Source organism: Bufo gargarizans, chromosome 2 (genome assembly GCF_014858855.1).
Source record: "Bufo gargarizans isolate SCDJY-AF-19 chromosome 2, ASM1485885v1, whole genome shotgun sequence".
NCBI lineage: Eukaryota > Metazoa > Chordata > Amphibia > Anura > Bufonidae > Bufo > Bufo gargarizans.
Genome location: NC_058081.1, coordinates 100,850,143 through 100,869,522, shown reverse-complemented (window position 1 = coordinate 100,869,522; position 19,380 = coordinate 100,850,143).

Here is a 19,380-nt window from a genome sequence, read left to right as displayed (position 1 = left end):
TCTTGAAGGATGCAGACTTCTTCCTGTACCACTGTTTGAAGAAGGTGTCTTCCAGAAACTGGCAGTAGGACTGGGAGTTGAGCTTGACTCCATCCTCAACCCGAAAAGGCCCCACAAGCTCATCTTTGATGATACCAGCCCAAACCAGTACTCCACCTCCACCTTGCTGGCGTCTGAGTCGGACTGGAGCTCTCTGCCCTTTACCAATCCAGCCACGGGCCCATCCATCTTGCCCATCAAGACTCACTCTCATTTCATCAGTCCATAAAACCTTAGAAAAATCAGTCTTGAGATATTTCTTGGCCCAGTCTTGACGTTTCAGCTTGTGTGTCTTGTTCAGTGGTGGTCGTCTTTCAGCCTTTCTTACCTTGGCCATGTCTCTGAGTATTGCACACCTTGTGCTTTTGGGCACTTCAGTGATGTTGCAGCTCTGAAATATGGCCAAACTGGTGGCAAGTGGCATCTTGGCAGCTACACGCTTGACTTTTCTCAGTTCATGGGCAGTTATTTTGCGCCTTGGTTTTTCCACACGCTTCTTGCGACCCTGTTGACTATTTTGAATGAAACGCTTCATTGTTCGATGATCACGCTTCAGAAGCTTTGCAATTTTAAGAGTGCTGCATCCCTCTGCAAGATATCTCACTATTTTTGACTTTTCTGAGCCTGTCAAGTCCTTCTTTTGACTCATTTTGCCAAAGGAAAGGAAGTTGCCTAATAATTATGCACACCTGATATAGGGTGTTGATGTCATTAGACCACACCCCTTCTCATTACAGAGATGCACATCACCTAATATGCTTAATTGGTAGTAGGCTTTCGAGCCTATACAGCTTGGAGTAAGACAACATGCATAAAGAGGATGATGTGGTCAAAATACTCATTTGCCTAATAATTCTGCACTCCCTGTAGTGCCTCATGCCTGCGCCCCTGTATATAGTGCCTCATGCCTGTGCCTCTGTATATAGTGCCTTATGCCTGTGCCCCTGTATATAGTGCCTCATGCCTGTGCCCCTGTATATAGTGTCTCTTTCCTGTGCCTCTATATATAGTGCCTCATGCCTGTGCCCCTGTATATAGTGCCTCATGCCTGTGCTCCTGTATATAGTGTCTCTTGCCTGTGCCTCTGTATATAGTGCCTCAGGCCTGTGCCCGTGTATATAGTGCCTCATGCCTGCGCCCCTGTATAAAGTGTATCTTGCTTTGAGCCCCTCTAAAATACTGCCTCTTACTTTTGCCCCATTAAACATTGGCTCTTTCCTGTGCTTTCTGTCTAAAGTGCCTCTTCCTCTGTGCCCCATGCCTGTGCCCCTGTATATAGTGTCTCTTGCCTGTGCCTTGGTAGGTGTCTCTTGCCTATGCCTCTGTATATAGTGCCTCATGCCTGTGCCTCTGTATATAGTGCCTTATGCCTGTGCTGTGCGCGCAATATGCGCATATTACATTGGCGATATTCTCAATCAAGAAAATAATTTATGACGCATATTCACCCAAATATTCGCGAAATATCGCAAATTCGAATATTGCCCCTGCCGCTCATCACTATTAGTCCGTAATGATCGCTTAGTGCACACCTATTTTGGTTCTCTGGTTATACCTGAGAGGGAAACTGTTGCCGGACACCCTACTTATTTGGGCAGAGAGATCCTGTTGTAGCTGTTACTAATTTTATGACTATGCAGCACCTTACCTACTTTTGGTACCCTTACCCAAATCGAGGGCGACTTGCCTTTAAGTAAGGGGGAATGTAATGTCCCGGAGTGCCATTACCACTCCTTGGCACCTTGCTACCACTCGCTATAGGCTAATATAAAGTGTCATCTAATGCAGTAGTGTTTTTATCTTCACCGTGCATATTTATTCATGTAAAACAGTTATGTTCATGTAATTGCCTGGTCTACCACTAGGTGGCAGTAACATTTGGCAGCGCTAGATCCAGGGAATGGACTGGATTATCCATTCTCTCTCTCCCTCTAGAGGGAGAAGAAGGTGAGGAGGAGTTTAGTTAGTGAGTAGGTCAGTCTTACCTACCCCCTCGTGGGGAGAGGTTGTGTGAGAGAGACTAGATGTACCCCTCATGGGGAAGGCAGCAGACCTGGTCCCTGCTGGACAGGTTCTGTTAGTCCTACGCCAGCCTTATCACTGGAGGTTGTGCAACACCAAGCAAAAGCAAGCTTGAGGTACTCTAAGCTAGGACGAGAAGTTCCTAGGATTATCTACAGTAAGAAACTGACTACTGACATAGCTGAGCTGAGAGAGCTACAGAGAGGATACAGGAGAGAGGAGTTTGTTGCAGAGAGAAGTATTTGCCTGCCATTTGCCTGCTGAAACCTATTGATGACCAAGATAAAGTCTGGAATCTGTATGGAATACCATTTATACCAAGTAAAGCAACTGTTCAACTGTTTGCCAAGTCTAGACTCAACCAGTGATGGTCAGTTCGCAGTGTTCGCCAGCGAACACATGCGGGCTGCCATCTTGACTCACCCGTACGGTGATGCACAGGTTAGCCCTTACCTGTGTCGGGAGCCGGTCTGAAATCAAATGCGGTCACCGGAGCAGGCAGTTCTGAGAACAGCCCGATGAGGGCCCCCGGCGGCTGTTCTAGGAACTGCCTGCTCCCGCTGACCGCATTTGATTTCAGACCGCCTCTCGGCATCGCCGGACGGGTGAATTAAGATGGCAGCCCGCATGTGTTCGCTGGCGAACACTGCAAACTGACTATCACTGGACTCAACTTTGTTCTACACCATCCAAGTTCACCTACCCCCTTTTGCACTGCTTCGGACCACACCACATCTGGGATCCATGAATATCCAGGTAGGAACACCGTGACACGTGTATATAACATATACAGAGACTGTAGGCCACCCTGCACCACTCTGGCAATCCTACCCTGGGTACCAACATTACCCTGCTTCCGCTGCTTAACCGCAGCTGGCGTCACGTTTACTTGCTCTATAAGAGGGACATATTTTGTAGAATCCTCCTAAGGGGCAAGGGATACCCCAGGCGCGGCCTAGTGGGACGTCATAAGTGCCTCTTCCTCTGTGCCCCATTATATATTACCTCTTGCCTGTGCCTCCTGTATATAGTGCAGGGAGTTTGCTGGGATGCAGAAAGGAGGCGTAGTGAATTGCCCAGAAGGGAACCCAGTGGGTGTAGGGCAACATTTGTTAAGGAGAAATAGGCCTTGCGCAGAACTGGGAAGAAGCTGAAGCAACAAAACCCAGCAGTAGAGCGTCAGGCTGAACTGGAGTGCTGTTTTTATGAATCTCAAGTAGGCAAGCCCCAAGGTACGTGTCTCAGGAGCCAAGAGCGTTCAACACTATCTGTGACAGGGGCATCGCTAGCACTGGGCATATGGAGCATAAGTCCTGCATTTGTTTCATGGTGCCTTGAATATATGGGGAAGCACCACAATAAACTGTATTGGCATTAGGACACTGATACCATTTATGACTCCACTCACATGGCGAATTTAGATAGTGGACTTTGGCAATGATTGCATGGCAAACAGCTGCTGGCAGCTGCACAGAATCTGCGGTGCACACGTGGCTATGCACCACAGCCACATGAGTGGCAGCACAGTGACGCAGAGTCCATGCCAAATTCCACTTTCAAAAGACATCATGTGAATGGAGCCTAATATTGTTGCAGTTAGGCTCCCTACCCTGCCATACGGTACCATAAGCCACAGCAGACGTTAGACCGATAGCCACTAGGGAGGATCTGCATTTGGCATCATTATGTCCACCTGTACTGGCCCCGAGGCTGGAGAAGGCTTGGGGCTCGCAACCAAACTACAGGAGGAGCTTTGATAGTTTATTTTGAGTGTGCTCCATGTACTATTAAAAGGGTATTACCATCACATACAATGGGGGCATATCACTAGGATATACCACCATTGTCTGATAGGTGCAGGTCCCACCTCTGGGACATGAACCTACAAGGAGAACGGAGGGGAGAGTCATGGCTAGAGGTTTCCAGAGGTGGGACCCGCAACTATCATATAATGGGGGCATATCCTAGAGATATGCCCCCATTGTATGTGATGGTAAAACCCCTTTAAATTTTATGTTTAGGTTTTTTTTTTTAGAGCTCCTTTTCAACTAAGCCATATGTACATTTACCTCTTGGGGGAGAATTGTTACTGCAGATGGCACTTCCGGAGGCATTATTAATAAGGGGGTACCCTAACACAGAAAGGGCGAGTTCACACGTGGAGTTTTTTCGCGCTGATTTTGGAGCGTTGCTGCCTCACAGCCTCCTGTTCATTTCAATGGGAAACAGCACTTGCTTTTTTTCCCATTACGTGGACAAAAGAAGCAGCATGTTCTATCTTGGGGCAGACTCCACACTGAATCTCCCATTTAAATGACCGGGAGCAAAGTCCATGCTTTTTTGAGAGTTTTCCACGCGGATCCGCACTAAACACCTTGAGCTGAAAATAAAGCTTTGTATTGAAGTCAACACCCATTGGTTAAAAAAAAAAAAAAAGGATCCAAACACGTAAAAAAAGAATGAAAAACACATGAAAAAAAGACAAACACGTGGATTCCATGCAGATTTTTTCAGCATGTTTTCAAAATATACAGTATAGTGTGAACATTCTCTAACTATTGGTGATACTCTGTTTCACGTAATATTTTTGGAAGCACTAGTACTATCAGGGGCACCCTCTGCTTGCCAAAATTATTTTCTGAGACAGTGGGTATTACAGTATTACTGGGACAATTATTTTGGGGAACCTTATATCTGTTGCACTATTACTGTCAGTGGAACTATTTTCCTGGGCACAATTATTTTTAGAGCACTATATGTGGAACTAATAACTCTAGGGATCCTGTGGGTGATACAAATTGTTGGGGGGAGGGTACTATCTGTGTGGTACTGGTATTTCCGCAGTAAAGCATCTGCGACCGCTGGGCAATACAGCCGGCATAGTATTAGGTGCCACAGCAGGATGACACTAAGCTGGGGAGTATAAGGGGATAAATGGGTGAAAGGTAAGGAAGATAATGGCAAATTGAGGGATCTTTTGCAACTGTTTATGTTATAATGTAATGTGCCTGGTCCAACAGCAGGTGGCAGCATCAATGGCAGAGCTACAGGTCCATACAGTTGCAAGAAAAAGTATGTAAACCCTTTGGAATTATATGGATTTCTGCACAAATTGGTCATAAAATGTGATCTGATTTTCATCTAAGTCACAACAATAGACAATCCCAGTCTGCTTAAACTAATAACACACAAAGAATTACATGTTACCATGTTTTTATTGAACACACCATGTAAACATTCACAGTGCAGGTGGAAAAAGTATGTGAACGCCTAGACTAATGACATCTCCAAGAGCTAATTGGAGTGAGGTGTCAGCCAACTGGAGTCCAATCAATGAGATGAGATTGGAGGTGTTGGTTACAGCTGCCCTGCCCTATAAAAAACACACACCAGTTCTGGGTTTGCTTTTCACAAGAAGCATTGCCTGATGTGAATATTGCCTCACACAAAAGAGTTCTCAGAAGACCTGGTGGTTGACTTGCATAAAGCTGGATAGGGCTATAAAAGTATCTCCAAAAGCCTTGCTGTTCATCAGTCCATGGTAAGACAAATTGTCTATAAATGGAGAAAGTTCAGCACTGCTGCTACCCTCCCTAGGAGTGGTTGTCCTGTAAAGATTACTGCAAGAGCACAGCGCAGACTGCTCAATGAGGTGAAGAAGAATCCTAGAGTGTCAGCTAAAGACTTACAAAAGTCTCTGGCATATGCTAACATCCCTGTTAGCGAATCAACAATACATAAAACACTAAACAAGAATGGATTTCATGGGAGGATACCACAGAGGAAGCCACTGCTGTCTAAAAAAAACATTGCTGCACGTTTACAGTTTGCACAATAGCATCTGGATAATCCACAGCAGTACTGGCAAAATATTCTGTGGACAGATGAAAACAAAGTTGAGTCGTTTGGAAGAAACACACAACACTATGTGTAGAGAAAAAGAGGCACAGCACACCAACATCAAAACCTCATACCAACCGTAAAGGATGGTGGTGGGGGCATCATGGTTTGGGGCTGCTTTGCTGTGTCAGGGTCTGGACGGATTGCTATCATCGAAGGAAAAATGAATTCCCAAGTTTATCAGGACATTTTGCTGGAGAACTTAAGGCCATCTGTCCACCAGCTGAAGCTCAACATAAGATGGATGTTGCAACAGGACAAAGACCCAAAGCATAGAAGTAAATCAACAACAGAATGGCTTAAACAGAAGAAAATACACCTTCTGGAGTGGCCCAGTCAGAGTCCTGACCTCAACCCAATTGAGATGCTGTGGCATGACCTCAAGAAAGCGATTCACACCAGACATCCCAAGAATATTGCTAAACTGAAACAGTTCTGTAAAGAGGAATGGTCAAGAATTACTCCTGACCGTTGTACACGTCTGATCTGCAACTACAGGAAACGTTTGGTTGAAGTTATTGCTGCCAAAGGAGGTTCAACCAATTATTAAATCCAAGGGTTCACATACTTTTTCCACCTGCACTGTGAATGTTTACATGGTGTGTTCAATAAAAACATGGTAACATTTAATTATTTGTGTGTTAATAGTTTAAGCAGACTGTGATTGTCTTCTGTTGTGACTTAGATGAAGATCAGATCACATTTTATGACCAATTTATGCAGAAATCCATATCATTCCAAAGGGTTCACATACTTTTTCTTGCAACTGTAGAATGGAGTTTTTCTATTCCATTCTACACCCCCCTCTGTGGTGTGGTGGGCATGTCTCACTTGCTGAAAGGAGGGTAGAGTTTAGTTTACAGTCAGTGTAGCCTACCCCTTCTAGGGGAGAGGTTGAGTTCTAGTTTACCTTCTGCCAAGGGAGGGTGTGAAGCAGGTGCAGGTCCCTGTTGGACGAGCCCTTTCATGACCAGCTTGAGCACCTTTAGCTCAGCTGGACATGGAAGCAGAAGCCTGAAGCCTCAGAGACCAGGAGTAAAGTGTTCCCTGGACAAAGCTAGAGACAGACCACAGAAAGTGAAGTGCAGCCTAAAGAGGAAGCTGAGTTCTATAGACAGAGCAACAGACGTAGTAGAGAGTAGTTTGCCTGCCCCAGTCAATGCCGAAGCCTGCTGGAAACCAAGATAAAGCCTGTAAACTGTTTGGAAGAAGGTTTATTGAAAGTAAAGCTGTTGTTGAACTTCATCACAAGGTCTGGACTCAATTTATTCTTCATCCCCTACTACTACTACTACTACTACTACCCCTTTTTCTGCTTCGGACGACCTGGGTTCCAGCGTATCCAGGTAGGAGCACCGTGACACTTGTACAAAACATTAAGGGACATTATAGGCTACCCTACACTACTCTGACATTCCTACATCTGGGTACCACCAACACCATATTACTAAAAGGGGCTCTGTGCCCTTGTTGCAAACATGTACTTTATGGACCCATTGCCATTGCCCGTATGTCGCAATTACACTACAGGGTATTACCTACCCCTTTATTTGGATTACCTTTATACAGCAGCTGACACCCGCAGAGTCACTGTAGTTGTCCACTATTCTACCGCTATTCAGTTGTCTGGGAGTACAGAAATGGCTGCCAGTGTTCTATGAGGTACCACGGCTAGTACTATTACAGTCATGTGAAAAAATTAGGACACCCTTTGAAAGCATGTGGTTTTTTGTAACATTTTTAATAAAAGGTTATTTCATCTCCGTTTCAACAATACAGAGAGATTAAAGTAATCCAACTAAACAAAGAAAACTGAAGAAAAGTCTTTTCAAGATCTTCTGTAAATGTCATTCTACAAAAATGCCTATTCTAACTGAGGAAAAAGATAGGACACCCTCACATGTATTCCCTCTTAAATTGGCTCAGATCTCACACAGGTATATCACACCAGGTGCACATAATTAGTAGATCGTTACTCTGCATGTTGAATGAGGCTTGCCCTATTTAAACCTCAGACATTTAGTTTGGTGTGCTCCTGACTGTTGAAGTGAGAGTGAGCACCATGGTGAGAGCAAAAGAGCTGTCAGAGGACTTCAGAAAAAAGATTGTAGCAGCCTATGAGTCTGGGAAGGGATTTAAAAAGATCTCAAAAGATTTTGAAATCAGCCATTCCACTGTCCGGAAGATAGTCTACAAGTGGAGGGCTTTCAAAACAACTGCCAACATGCCCAGGACTGGTCGCCCCAGCAAGTTCACCCCAAGAGCAGACCGCAAGATGCTAAAAGAGGTCTCCAAAAACCCTAAAGTGTCATCTCGAGAACTACAGCAGGCTCTGGCTACTGTTGATGTAGAAGTACATGCCTCTACAATCAGAAAGAGACTGTACAAGTTTAACTTGCATGGGAGGTGTGCAAGGAGGAAACCTTTGCTTTCCAAGAGAAACATCGAGGCCAGACTGACATTTGCCAGAGATAAAGTTGACAAAGACCAGGACTTCTGGAATAATGTTCTTTGGACAGATGAGTCCAAAATTGAATTATTTGGACACAACAGCAGAGGACATGTTTGGCGTAAACCAAACACAGCATTCCAAGAAAAGAACCTCATACCAACTGTGAAGCATGGAGGTGGAAGTGTCATGGTTTGGGGCTGCTTTGCTGCAGCAGGACCTGGTCAGCTCACCATCATAGAATCCACGATGAATTCTACTGTGTATCAGAAGGTGCTTGAAGAACATGTGAGACCATCAGTTAGAAAATTAAAGCTGAAGCGGAACTGGACCATGCAACATGACAATGACCCAAAACATACTAGTAAATCAACCAAAGATTGGCTGAAAAAGAAGAAATGGAGAGTCCTGGAATGGCCAAGTCAAAGTCCAGATTTGAATCCCATTGAGATGCTGTGGGGTGACTTGAAAAGGGCTGTACGTGCAAGAAACCCCTCAAACATCTCACAGCTGAAAAAGTTCTGCATTGAGGAGTGGGGTAAAATTTCCTCAGACCGATGTCGAAGACTGGTAGATGGCTACAAGAACCGTCTCACTGCAGTTATTTCAGCCAAAGGAGGTAACACTCGCTATTAGGGGCAAGGGTGTCCTATCTTTTTCCTCAGTTAGAATAGGCATTTTTGTAGAATGACATTTACAGAAGATCTTGAAAAGACTTTTCTTCAGTTTTCTTTGTTTAGTTGGATTACTTTAATCTCTCTGTATTGTTGAAACGGAGATGAAATAACCTTTTATTAAAAATGTTACAAAAAACCACATGCTTTCAAAGGGTGTCCTAATTTTTTCACATGACTGTATATGGTGAACTAATTTCACCTTCAATAGCTGTTTGCCGAAGAATTTTTTGGCCCGATACCCACCCCCTCTTACACAAGTGAATGCTCATTTACACCGAGTGTGCATGTGTTCTGAATGGTGAGAGAGAAGTAAATAACTATTTTAGTGGCAACACCTCTCCCTTTCCCCCAAGATCTCCCAATGTAATATTGGCCAAATGTCTAATACACATTGTGGAGATTTATCTAACTGGTGTAAAGGAAAACCTGCTTAGTTGCCCCTAGCAACCAATCAGATTCCACCTTTCATTTTCCAGAGGAGCTGTTAAAAATGAAAGGTGGAATCTGATTGGTTGCTAGGGGCAACTAAGCGAGTTGTCCTTTACACCAATATTGATAAATCTCTCCCCATTGTTGGTCAGCCACTCCACCTATATGGCTCCAATGTGTATGCCCCCCCCTTTCCTTAATTGGCCACTATTATTTGGAGCTATTATTTATGGGGCAGTGTGATGGCTGATGCTATATTATGGGTTACCACCATAGCGGATGCTATACGTACTGCTTTAACTGGTACAACTATAATTATGGAGGAATACAGCCTTGTAGATATCCATAGAGACAACTAGCATGTTGTCCAGTAATGTTCGGACACTGCAATGTCAGCGCTATTATATAAGTAGGTTATAATGGGATATTACCGTATTACCTAAATGCTGACAAATCTCCTGCTTTTATATCGGCGAATTTACCCTTCACTTGGTCCCAACTTAGTGCCCTCCACACAGTAATTGTTTGTCCCTTTCAGTAATGGTGCCCCTTCATCTGTACTGAGCTTTATTAACCAAAGTACAAGCCACCAAAATACTTCATTTTGACTCTTTACATCATGAGTCTTTCTCAAGCAAAGGTGTGGTATTACTTAGACATTGTATGGTGGTTTTATTTAGTTACTGTATGGTGGTATTATTAAAGGGATTGTCTTGCCATTTGTATTGACCTATTGTCAGGATAGGACATCGATATCAGATCGGGGGGGGGGGGTCCAACACCCGGCACCCCTGCCGATCGGCTGTTTGAAGATGAGGTGGAGCTCCACTTCGTCTTGGAAGTGCAGTGTAATGAAGAGGAAGTAGTTCTCGCATGGAGCACTGCCTCCTCTTCAAACAGCTGATTAGTGGGGGGTGTCGGGTGTTGGACCCCCAATGATCTGATATTAATGACCTATCGTCAAGACGCCATTAAGTTACTGTATGGTCACTGTATGGTGGTAATAATCAGTACTATATGGTGGTATTATTCATTCACTGTAGGGTAATACTATTTAGTTGTATGATGGCATTATTTAGTCATTGTATAGAAACATAGAAACATAGAATGTGTCGGCAGATAAGAACCATTTGGCCCATCTAGTCTGCCCAATATACTAAGTACTATGGATAGCCCCTGGCCCTATCTTATATGAAGGATAGCCTTATGCCTTTCCCATGCATGCTTAAACTCCTTCACTGTATTTGCAGCTACCACTTCTGCAGGAAGGCTATTCCATGCATCCACTACTCTCTCAGTAAAGTAATACTTCCTGATATTACTTTTAAACCTTTGCCCCTCTAATTTAAAACAATGTCCTCTTGTAGCAGTTTTTCTTCTTTTAAATATTCTCTCCTCTTGTACCTTGTTAAATCCCCTTTATGTATTTAAAGGTTTCTATCATATCCCCTCTGTCTCGTCTTTCTTCCAAGCTATACATGCTAAGGTCCTTTAATCTTTCCTGGTAAGTTTTATCCTGCAATCCATGTACCAGTTTAGTAGCTCTTCTCTGAACTCTCTCCAAAGTATCAATATCCTTCTGGAGATATGGTCTCCAGTACTGCGCACAATACTCCAAATGAGGTCTCACTAGTGCTCTGTATAGCGACATGAGCACCTCCCTCTTTCTACTGGTAATTCCTCTTGCTATACACCCAAGCATTCTGCTAGCATTTCTTGCTGCTCTATGACTGTCTGCCTACCTTTAAGTCTTCTGAAATAATGATCCCTAAATCCCTTTCCTCAGATACTGAGGTTAGGACTGTATCACTGATTTTATATTCTGCTCTTGGGTTTCTATGCCCCAGGTGCATTATCTTGCACTTATCAACATTAAATTTTAGTTGCCAGATTTTTGACCATTCCTCTAGTTTTCCTAAATCCTTTTCCATTTGGTGTATCCCTCCAGGAACATCAACCCTGTTACAAATCTTTGTGTCATCAGCAAAAAGACAAACTTACCATCGAGGCCTTCTGCAATTTTGCTGATAAAGATATTAAACAATATGGGTCCCAGAACAGATCCCTGAGGTACCCCACTGGTAACAAGACCATGGTCTGAATATACTCCATTGACTACAACCCTCTGCTGTCTGTCCCTCAGCCACTGCCTAATCCATTCAACAATATGGGAGTCCACACACAAAGACTGCAATTTATTGATAAGCCTTCTATGTGGGACAGTATAAAAGCCTTACTAAAGTCCAGATAAGCGATGTCTACTGCACCTCCGCCATCTATTATTTTAGTCACCCAATCAAAAAAATCAATAAGATTAGTTTGACATGATCTCCCTGAAGTAAACCCATACTGTTTTTCATCTTTCAATCCATGGGATTTTAGATGTTCCATAATCCTCTCCTTAAAGGGAGTCTGTCACCACATTTCAGCATATAAGACTGATCAAATAGGGTTATATGATCCACCCAGAACTTAAAAACGGTACCTTTGTTGTAGAAAACTGACTTTTCTTTTAGCCGAAAATTAACTTATAAGGTTATGTTAATGAGCCCTCTCAAGTGCCCAGGGCGGTGTCTCAATCCTCGGAGCCCCAGGCAGCACCTCCTAAACGGCTCATAATACCGCCCTCCGTGCGCCTCTGCCCGCCCGTTTACTCCCCTGTCCTTTTCCACTGCGGCTGTGCGGTCCAAATCGTAGCGGGCGCATGCGCAATGCGATGCCCGCTCCTGGCAGGGCATCGCAATACCTACTGCGCATGCGCCCGCTACCATTTGGACCGCACAACAAAGGTACCGTTTTTAAGTTCTGGGTGGATCATATAACCCTATTTGATCGGTCTAATATGCTGAAATGTGGTGACAGACTCCCTTTAAGTATGGTTTCCATTAATTTCCCCACTATTTATGTCAGGCTTACTGGCCTATAGTTGCCCGATTCCTCCCTACTACCTTTCTTGTGAATGGGCACAATATTTGCTCATTTCCAATCTTCTGGGACGACTCCTGTTACCAGTGATTGGTTAAATAAATCTGTTAATAGTTTTGCTAGTTCACCACTGAGCTCTTTTAATAGCTTTAGGTGTATCCCATCAGGCACCTGTGACTTATTTGTATTAATTTTAGACAGCTGACTTAGAACCTCTTCCTCTGTAAATACACATGCATCAAAAGATTTATTAGTCTTCTTTCCTAACTGAGGTCCTTTTCCTTCATTTGCCTTTGTAAAAACTGAACAGAAGTAATCATTGAGGCAGTCAGCTAGTTCTTTATCTTCTTCCATATATCTTCCTTCTTTTGTTTTTAATTTGGTAATTCCTTGTTTTAGTTTCCTTTTTTCATTTATGTATCTGAAGAATGTCTTATCACCTTTTTTTACCTGACTGAGCTAATTTCTCTTCTGCCTGTGCTTTAGAAGCTCTTATAACTTGTTTGGCCTCTCTCTGCCTAATCTTATAAATTTGTCTGTCATCCTCTTTTTTTTAAATAATTACTAAATGCTATCTTTTTGTTTTTAATGATTTTGGCCACTTCTGCCGAGTACCACAGTGGTCTCTTCCTTTTTTTGCTTTTACTGACAAGCCTAATGCAATTATCTGTTGCCTTCAATAGTGCCACTTTTAAGTAGTCCCATTTCTCCTGGACTCCATTTAAACTGTTCCAATCTGATAGGGACTCGTATACCACTAATCTAATTTTAGAAAAGTCAGTTTTTTTTAAATCTAAAACTTTTGTTTTTGTGTGGTGTGACTCAGTCATTGTACTTATAGTAAACCACACGGACTGGTGATCACTAGATCCCAAGCTTTCCTCAACAGTAATATCAGATACCAAATTCCCATTTGTGAATACTAAATCTAAAATGGCCTCCCTCCAGGTTGGCTCCTCAACTACTTGCTGTAGAGATAATCCCAGTAGGAAATTTAGAATATCTGTACTCCTGGCAGAACTAGCTATTTTGGTTTTCCAGTTTACATCAGGAAGATTAAAGTCTCCCATAATGATAACTTCCCCCTTCAATGTCATTTTAGCTATTTCCTCAACTAGTAGATCATCTAATTCTTTGACTTGGCTAGGTGGTCTATATATCACACCTACACGAGTTACCTTATTATTATCAAGCTGCAAGGTAACCCAAACTGACTCTAAATTGTTCTCAATAACTTGTATCAAATTAGATTTTATGCTATCTTTCACATACAGGGCCACCCCTCCCACTTCATGCCTTCTCTGTCTTTCCCATATAGAGAGAACCCTGGTATTGTTATATACCAGTCATTACTCCCATTGAACCAAGTCTTAGTAACAGCCACTAAATCTATATTCTCAGATGCCATTATAGCGTCAAGTTCATTGATCTTATTCCATAAACTGCGAGCATTTGTAGACAAGAATCTGAGCTTGTCATTTCTTAACCTTTGTGCTACTGGCATCTTCTGGCATTGTTCCAGGGGCAGTCGGACTGCTGGATTATCACTCTTTTGCCCCCTTTCCTAGTTTAAATGTTCCTTAGCAAATACTTGAAACTGTTTACTGAGGACATTCGTTCCCTTGAGAGACATCTTTCTTGTACAGTTCTTTTCCATTCCAACAAGAGCTAACATGAGACACAAAGCCAAACTCTTGGGTCAGACACCATTCACCAAGCCATACATTGAATTCGTTAATGCGCATTGTCCTGTCATGCTAAAGGTTATGCACAGGAAAAACTGCAGAGAATGAAACAGTTGATGCAACCTCCTGTATATAATTTCCAAGTGTGTGAAAAGCTTCTTTCACCTTTCACCTCATTGCAAGCCAGATCATTTGTCCCAAGATGGACAATAACATCCACCTCCCTTTCCTGCTTTGCTTGCCTAACAATATTAAGGATCCGTCGTCTATCCCTGCTAGCGGTAGCACCAGGGAGACATCTCACAACACAATTTTCCTCAAACTTCACACCTCTTATGAGGGAATCGCCTACCAACAGCTGCTTACTATCACTCCTCACCTTCTCCTTTTTGTCTTTGGTGTCACGGCTGAGGATGGGGAAAACCCTCAGCCGTCCGATGACAGAAGATGGATGGTCAGTACAAGGGTAGGACAGGAATCAGGGAGCAGGTCACCTCCTATCAATCCCTAATTCTGACCCTGTCTCCTAGCCGTATGAGCCGACCCTGAAGGTAGGAGGGCTCATACACCGGAACCTGATATTCATGCTAGCCCTCAGGGTGGCCCTGGACTAGGAGCTGGGTAAGACTACCTGTTCCTCCTAGATACGGACGAACAGGAGTCTCATGGCCAAGTTATAGCGAAAGGGGAACAGAAACAGACATATGGCAATGGCAGGTAAGTGTCATGGCCATGGTCATGGTCGTGACTCTTGAACCGCAGGCTGTTGCCTGCGGTTTGTATTTAGGTGTTCAACCACAGGTGAGGGCTGCTAGTGTGCTGCCTCACTTGTGGTTGCCGCGGGCAAGAAGTTACATTATATTGTCGCAGTAGATCAGCCTGAGCTGTTGCTAGGCAGCTCGCTGCAATCTGCATGCGGTTGCACTTGGCAAATTGGTTTGTATGTGTGCACTTTCCTTGTCTGGTGTGCAAGGGGTTTATTTGTGTGTATTCCCCTTTAAGTTGCTGTCTTCCCTTCCCTGGTGTTGGAAGGGTTAATTCCCTTCTGTGTGTGTGAACACTGGGTGTGTCTGTGTGGGTGGGACTACTTGGGCCTAGAAAGCCTCAGTGTATAGTGCAGGTCAGTGGGGTGCTTCAGCCATGCTTTGCTGGAGACACTCTCCTGGTATTTACATCTGCCAGTGGGGGCCACCCTTGTGGTCATAAACTAATTGTCATTCTTAAGTTTATGTGATGTCCACTTGATGTTTTCCTTTCCTTGTTATGTTATGCACCTATGGATCTGGGTTCCTGTGTGTTTGTGTGTGTGCTGTGACCACTGGTGTTTGGGTGTGGACACTTGCTGTATTGCACGGGATCCAGTCTGTGTGTCTGTGGCAGGTAGGTGTGGAAGTGCTTTTCATCCTTCTGCCATATCCATAGGCCGTTTATGTTCTTTTCCCCTTTCAGCTTGGCTAGTGAGACTCCTGTTCCTCCGTGCCTAGGAGGAACAGGTCGTCTTACCCTGCTCCTTGTTCCAGGGCAATCCTGAGGGCTAGCAGGGACCCCAAGGTATCCGGTGTATGAGTCCTCCCACCTTCAGGGTTGACTCATATGATTAGGAGTCAGGGTCAGTTTAGGGACGTGATAGGAGGTGACCTGCTCCCTAATACTGTCGTCCTGGCCAAGCAGCGCATAACATCTCCGGGCATCGCACGGCTGAGGGTTTTCCCCATCCTCAGCCGTGACAGTAAGTGCAACTAGTACCACACCTACCTGCCACAGACACAGAGCCTGGAACCCAAGTAAAAGTACTGCTGTCCACAACAACACAAGAGACAGAGCACACACCACACAGGAAACCAGGAAACCATACGCTGCAATAAATAAGCATGACACAAACACATCCTCATAACATCGTGTATCACATTTTATGACCACAAGGGTGGCCCTCACTGGCAGATTGTATATGGGACCAGGAGAGTGCCTCCAGCTTACTACAAGGCTGGAGTACCCCCCAGACATCATGTCTTAACTGAGGCTTTATAGCCCATGTAGTCACACCCACAATCAGACACACCTAGTGCACACATACTAGGAAGGAAGTTAACCCTTCCAACACCAGGGAAGGGAAGACATCAACTTAAAGGGGAAGTGCACACAACTAAACCCTGTGCACACCAAACAGGGAATGTGCACACATATAAAGGCAGGTTGCCAGGTGCAACCGCATGCACATTGCAGCAAGCTGCCCAGCACCAGCTCAGGCTGCCAAACTGCAAAACAACCACATGTTGCCAGCGGCAACCACAAGTGAGGCAACATACTAGCGGACCTCATCTGTGGCTGAACAACAACACCAGACCGCAGGCAACAGCCTGCGGACACAGGAGTCACGACCATGACCATGGTTATGACATTTGGCTGCAGTCTTGCATACTTTAGGCATGGGAGATGATTGTTTCTTACCCACTGTGCTTGAGCCATCCTACATGTTGCTCTTGCACTATGAAAATACTGCAAATGAATTATGGAGAGCCACAGACTGTGGGACATGTTTTCTATCAACAACTCTCAGTCTACCAGAACCTGCAGTAACCCATCTTCCATTTCTAGTGGGCCTCTGTGGCAGTGGCATTGCAACGTTCTCAGCCTGAGTTTGTTTAACGGTTAATTTACAAATCTCAGATTTCAAAAATGCAATTTCCTGCTGCATTATGGAGAGCTGTCTACAGATCAGACAGCATCCAAACCTCCGAAAAGTGGAACCTGAAATAAAAGCACAACAATTCCTGCACAGAACTAGGTCTGCCGTTTTAAAGAGAGGAAAGATTTTAAACAAACAAATCTTACTATTTTAGATCGTATCTACCTCTAGATTACCCCCTGAGTATCTCCTGAATATCTCCAATGCACTTATAAAAATCAGCACTTGGAAAAAGCAGCAAGCTATAATTAGGCAAACTAATACTATGTGGCTAAATATACACACACTCCCACAAAAGCTTCTCCCCCAACAGTTACCAGAACTGGTATTATTCAGACACTGTATAGTCATTGTATAGTGGTACTATTCAGTCACTGGTCATTGTATGGTGGTATTATTTAGACACTTCATGGTGGTATTATTCAGTAATTTTATGGTGGTATTATTTAGTCACTGTATGGTGGTATTATTCAGTCACGGAATGGTGGTGTTATTCACTTATATGGTGGTATTATTCAGTTACTGTATGATCATTGTATGGTGGTATTATTCAGTAATTGTATGGTCACTGTATAGTGGTACTATTTAAACAATGTATGGTGGTATTAGTCAGTCATTGTATAGTGGTATTGAAGGTTGAAAAGCCTCTGGGAGAACGGGTATCAGCAGAAGTGTTAATCACAAATATTCTAATTGCGAATTTTTATCGCGGATATCAGCACTTTGAGAATTCGCGAATATTTAGAATATAGTGATATATATTTGCAATTTCGAATATTCGAGATTTTTTTTAATTGGTACACATGATCCCTCCCTGCTTCTAGCTTGTGGGCCAATGAGAAGGCTGCAATATCTTTGACTTTAGGAGTAGTGTTGTTTGAAAATTTTCGTAATGCTAATTTTTATTATTTTTCAATTGCACACTTCCGTAATCAAGAAAATAATGACTGGAGATAACGAATTCTCAAATTTGCGAATATATGGTGAATATTCGCCCAAATATTCGCGAAATATCACAAATTCGAATATTGCCCCTGCCGCTCATCACTAATCAGCAGCTATTCGCTGATGACATTTTCTTAACACAATTGATCTGGATTTATGATTTTATTTAAGATGGGGAAATAATTGTGTGTTTTTTTTTCCAGATCTGTATGTTTTCCTCCTGTTTCATAGAACATGTAGGAAGCACTTTCTGCAGTAAACCCGCTTTATACTTCCCAGGTTGTTTGGAGTCCTCCTCCTGGTCCCCTGCATTCTTTACCCTCTCTGCTACCTTACTTTTCATATATTCTGGTATCTTCTGGTAACTGTAATACTCAAAGAGGTTCCGGTCTTACAGAGATTGCCTTTGCAGAGTTCTGTTGCATTGTATATTTTTTTCTTTGTGTTTCTAGCCATGGCAGGTGCACCTGCGCATTGGGATGTGCTGACTGACCCCCTTTTTTCTTTACTGATGGGGCTAAGAGCGCAGAAGATTTCCACAGCCTGCCGCAGGGAGAGCAGCAGATTATAGAAGTATAGATCTGACTACTTGTGGATGTTTTCAGACAATGTTTTCGGACAGGATCAGAGCAGGTCAAGGCTCCCCCTCCAATTTGGCCCCCACCGCCAACTCCCAAAATCTCTGAAACTCGAAGCAAGAAAGCAGGTCAGCAATGGAATTATCAACACCAGGGATATGCTAAGCCTTAAGCCATATATTCTATTTAAGGTATAAAAAAAAAATCAAATGACACAAGAGCTTCACCACCATAGGGCATTTGGAGGACAAACAATTCACAGCAAACAAAAAAGAAGCCTGTAACACTAAGACCACCACAAGAGGAAGGGTGCCAGACCTCTGCTCACCTCCAGCCATTCCAATACGTACTAAAGCCAACCACACCAGCAGTATCAGTAAAAAGCTACAAAGCTGAAGCAGAAACAAAGTCCTCCTGCTAGAAAGACCTACTACTCAAAAGACTCCAGCCAAACAGATAAACCCTCGTTCACATCCCTACACAAACAATATATGAAATGCCAGATTTCGAATCCCAGCAATCCTAGCAAACAATTGACAAAAACACGGCCCATAGACCTGAGTCACATCAGCCAAAATCTCCAAAACTGAACGAATCTCCTTTACAGAAGCCTTATGTCTCACTAACAGATCCGAAATCACAGGACAAATACTCGCCACTTTCTCCCTAGGTAAACCAAATTCCCCCTAACAGAATCCAGCACAATACCCAGGTATCCAAGACAAGAAACAGGAACCACAGTTTTTTTTCCATCACCAAAGGAACACCAAACAACGAACAACTCTAACAACTTGAAACACACAGAAGACCCCAGAGGACCAATGAACTAAAAATAGTCTAGATAATGAAGTACAGCGCCACGCACAGCCCGAACATAAACCACCTGTTCAAGAAAGAAAGAAAAAAAAAGGCTTTAAAATAAAAACAAGGCAAAGAACAACCCATGGGGAGACATTTATCAAAGTAAAAGCCACCATTAAACTGAAAACCAAGGGAATTAAAACAACAAGTATGCACTGGCAGCAAACAAAACGCAGATTTGAAC